The 4,749-nt window shown below is 45.4% G+C and overlaps 1 pseudogene; it reads left to right on the top strand.

Moving 5' to 3' along the window:
- Positions 1–1,681: 1,681 nt before the first annotated feature.
- Positions 1,682–4,749, top strand: part of LOC102844429 — a 31,110-nt pseudogene continuing 28,042 nt past the window's right edge.

Raw genomic sequence — 4,749 nt, 5'->3', positions numbered from 1 at the left:
AGCTGACCCTCTCACCTTTTTTTTTTTTGTTCTGAGTCTGTATGTCACAGGAGAGATTGCTTATCTTTCCCTTTTGAGGTCACCAGTGAATTCGAACTTCCACCTCCCTATGGACTAAGCTATCAGCACTCCCTAAAAAAGAATGGACTGCTGATATACTCAGCATTGATAAATCTCCTTGTGTTCAGTTAAAAACAAAACCCAAAATATCTCAGACACAAAGTGGTATAGGGAGCTCTTGTGATCTAATGGTAAGCAGCTGTGCTGCCAACCCAAAGGCACACGGTTCAAATCTGCCAACTTCCCTGGGGGAGAAAGACAGGAAATCTCCTCACATGCAATTTACTGTTGTCTAAAAACCTGCTGGAGCGTCAGCTATGCTTTCATGGCACATCAACATTTATATGAAGTGTCAGAGATGATGAGAATGGCATAGGATAGGACAAGGTTCAGATCTGTTGTTCATAGTATTAACATGAGTCAGACTCGACCCTACAGAGCCTAACAGAACTTCTTCAGGTTTCCAAGCCTGCAGATTTTTATGGGGATTGGCTGCCTGTCTTTCTCCTAAAGAGTGGTTGATGGCCAAACTTTTGGTTCGCTCCATGCCCATTACCCACAGTACCACCAAGGCATGAAATCCAGGAACAGGAAAATGTATCTATAATGAGAGAAATCCTCTGGATGGCGAGAAAGGAGCATAAGAAAAACACTCAGAGATTTAACAGAGGAGCAGACACAACACACAACACACAAGAGATGTGGCATGTTCCTTCCTTCTCTCCCAGAGACACAGAAGCAGGAAAACCAACAACTTCTCAAAGGAGGCTGACAATATGAACTCAAGAGCAACTTGTGGTTGACCTTGAGTCCTTCCGGAGAAAGGATAAAAATGTGCGAGTCCTTGTGTGCAAACACAGACCAAGTCTGGGATGGCACCCCATATTGGTGCTGGTCAACCTCTGTTCAGTGACTGTTGGCCAGAAGGTCCAATGCTGCAGAGACACTTGCATCCCATTCTGTTATTAGTGTGAGAGGGAGACCCACCTGATTGTCTCCTCTCTTAATGCCATACAGCCTCCGAATCCTGATGGAGGGACACTATGAATTTCTATCGCCTCAGTAGCAATAGGTTTGATTGGGGTTTATGTTTGTTTTTATTCACATCTTAGTTGTTGTTGTTATGCACACTTCTGAATCAAAAGTGATCCGTGGCTGACCCTCCAGCAGGTTTTCAGAGGCAGTAAATTGCATTGGAGGAGATTGCCCATTCTTCTCCCTCAGAGCAGCAATGCCGTTTGAGACCGCAATGCAGTTTCTTATCATTATGCCACCCGAGCTCCTTACATCTAATTTAGCACATGGATTTATAAAAACTAACCCTCCTTCAAGCACAGAGTTCTGCATAAAATGTCTATGAGGATAAGGGAGGCCACTGGTCTCTGGGATTTTTACCTATAAAATATTGATGAACATGAATTACCTAAAAAGACTTTTAGCATTAAACCAAGGGTTTCACAACCCTTATAGGTGTCAGTGCCTTTGTTTTTTTGTCATTTAATATTCTGATTACTTGAACATTTATTTATCAATTGCTAGAAATATGTCAAATAGGAAATGCAAACATGAATAAAAAGGAAAAAAACATTCCTTGTCCTATATAGCTTACAGTCAAGTGGGCATGGCAAGAAAGAACAAGGAAGGCGGTAAGTGAGGAGGCAGTGAGAGCCTATGAGGTCTTACTGGACAGCTCACAGGGGTCCCTGGTGGACAGGCCGGTCTTATTTGACTAATGGTGTGAAAACTAAAACCCACTGCCCTAGGGTCAGTTCTGACTCCCAGCAACCCGCCATCTGGTTTCTGAGGCTGCACCTCTTTTCAAGACTAGACTGTTGTTCATCTTCTCCTGCAGATCGGCTGGTAGACTCAAACCAGGAGCCCAAAGTGCAACACGCTGCAGGGATTCACAGCCCTCTCCCCTCACCGACCACCTTCCTTGCTCTTTCTCTGCCTAGAACACTCATCCTTCAGACACCTGCCTCACATTCTCTCTTCAGTTCACTAAGTTGTTGCTTTCAGGTGCCACAGAGGCCACTGTAACTCACAGCAATCCTGTGAAAACCAGATCTGAACCTTGTGCCATCCTCACCGTCTCGGATATGCTCAAAAGTCCATTGTTTCAGGGAGTGTGTCAATCTATCTTGGGGATGCTCTGTTCAGATGCTCTCAGTGAGGCCTTCCCCACCACCTCATCTAAAGCAGGGCTCCTTTCAAAGTTGGAAGAAGGAAGCTAGTGGAGGGTGTTAAGTAAATAAGTGATCTAACCAGACTCACAGTTTGATGACTAGAAAATGAAGAGTGAAGAGATTTACCTAAGAGTCTCATGGAAGAATCTGAGGCAAAGGCCAATTTTATTTTCCCTTCAAAACTTTTAAGTCCTCCACACACCTATACCTGTCCATTTACCTCAACTACCAGGGCCCAGCAAGGCCAGATTATATATGCCTGGATTCCAAACTCAGATTTTTTAATGAACAAATTTATGTTTCAACACAATTGTTTATTTATAAGAGGAGAGGCAACGAACTTTTCTGTAGTTCAAACATTCCTATATAAAATATAGGAAGGGGGTGTGTGGGGGTGAGGAGGCAAGCAAGGTAGATATTTGCACTCCTTATTCAGCAAGATTCAGTAGCAGCTAAATACTGAAAGTTGTGGTTCTCAACACCTTTCTGCAAAATAAAGACTGATTTCTAACTAACTGTAGTTGTTGATTGCCATCGATGTAAGCACAACTCATAGTGACCTGTGAATAAAAGGCCTAAAACCTTTCTACAACTATCGACGTTTATCAAAATTTTAGAGTTTTCAGAGGCATGCTGTTTGGGAAGTGGATGCCACTCCTGCTTCCAAAGTAACTGTAGAGCAACTCTCAAATCTAACCTCTCTGTCCAACTCAGCCCATGTTTCACTGGCTCTGCATCACCTCTTTCCTCTCTCTGGTTGCCTCCAACTACTCTCTGTAAACCACAAGGCAGTGGAATAAAAGTTGAGTAAGTTCCGTGGGGAACGTTGCAAAGAAGGCTTTTTACTCCTCATCAATCCCAACCGCATCTAGTAAAGCCTTTAAGGTCAAGCCACAGAAAAGGCGATAGTGAAACCCTCAACAGGAAACCAAAACTGTTAAGTGCCTGTTCTCCTCCACTAAAATCCCTCTCTCTCTCAATCACTATTCTTCCACTCATTCATTCCACCCACCCCCTGGGATCCCCTGGGCCACATTTCTGCCTCCACTATTCTCTATGGTTCTCTAACCCCAGGCTTTACTGGGGAACCGGGAGAAGCTAAAAGCTTGAGGTGTAGAAAAGAAGGAGAAATACAGGGAGCACTTAAGAGACAACAGAGGCCCTGGAGTGGAATTAGGCAGCAGAAAGTCACTCCCCCCAGGAGACCTGCCTGGGTATTTTGTTCTCCGGATTCTAACTGCATTACAAAATTGCTTCCTTAGCCTTTTATCTCCACGCCCATATGCTCCACCTGCAGCAATGGAAGAAGCCACTGTTTTGCAAAGTCTAGCCGCCACCCAGGCTGCAAGGGAGGCAGTTTACACTGGATTTAATGAGAGAAAAACAAATGTTTTCTTTGCAGGTCTTGCTTCCTAATACAACTGTATTTCCCACCCCCCTACCCCCACCCGTCCCCCCAGCCCCCAGCTTTCAGCCTCACCTGAAAACCATTCCCTTTTATCTGGGGATGCAATAATTAATGCTAACACCAACGTCCTGGTTTAAAGGACTACACAGAGAAAGACATTTCATTACAGGGTAGGTCATAATTTGTCTATTATTCATGCATGCATGTACTCAGAGAACCAAGCAAGGAAAGAATAAAATCATGCCATAACTTTTCTTCTTAATGATTTCTATTTTGCAATGTATTAGCAACCTAACTCCATTTTAAAACAAAGATTCCAGGTCCCTGTTCTGCAGTAGCACATATATACCATACCCATCAATCACTCAAACACGAGTCTTAACAAGTGGCCACTAGAGTCTGATGGGGTTCATTTAGGACAGGTGCTTGCCAAGTGTACCAGGATGCTGCAGCTCTGGGGTCTGTCTTATTCTTCCAAAAGCAAGGCAGCTAGACTGCGGAGCAATAAAACAGGCAGCGTGACTAGCCCTCCCCATTTAAGAACCTGAAAATCCCCATGGGATACCCACCCGGCCTGCCTTGGCTGTGGACGTGCCCTGCAAGAATGATGTGGAAACAAACTCAATTTCAACATTAACAAGTGTGTCCACAATACTCCACAGTGCCCCCTCACACCTAATTCCAATATTCTACTGACTGTTCCTATGGAAGAGCCAGCCTCATTCTGGATGTCTGATCCCATGCGCTCTTCCAACTTCTTGCCGTTTCCAAAGAAAATGCCCTAGTACTGGCGAGGAAAGAACCCTCCTTTACCCTTTTCTCACTTTTTATGATTTAATGTTTGAAGTTTGGGCACTATTACAACGTGCACAGGGAGGTCCTACAAAATCCAGACTTGTGGCGCTCTGCTCACCTCATTGGGTCCCCGGCCACCGTGAAGCGACAAGCCTGCGCTGTCTGCGGGACTCCTGCAGTGCGCGGGTCTCTCGCGGGTTCGTCGAGCTCGAAGGTACGGAGAGCCGCTGCGGGGCGGGGCGGGGGAGCCTGTGCGGTCGCCCGGAGTCGGGCGCACAGACCGCGCGCAGGTCGGCGTGC

This window comes from Elephantulus edwardii, unplaced genomic scaffold (genome assembly GCF_000299155.1).
Source record: "Elephantulus edwardii isolate Elephantulus edwardi_28Jun2011 unplaced genomic scaffold, EleEdw1.0 scaffold00032, whole genome shotgun sequence".
Taxonomy (NCBI): Eukaryota; Metazoa; Chordata; class Mammalia; order Macroscelidea; family Macroscelididae; genus Elephantulus; species Elephantulus edwardii.
Note: the sequence above shows the minus strand (reverse complement) of the source record. Positions and strands in the feature narration are given on the sequence as shown.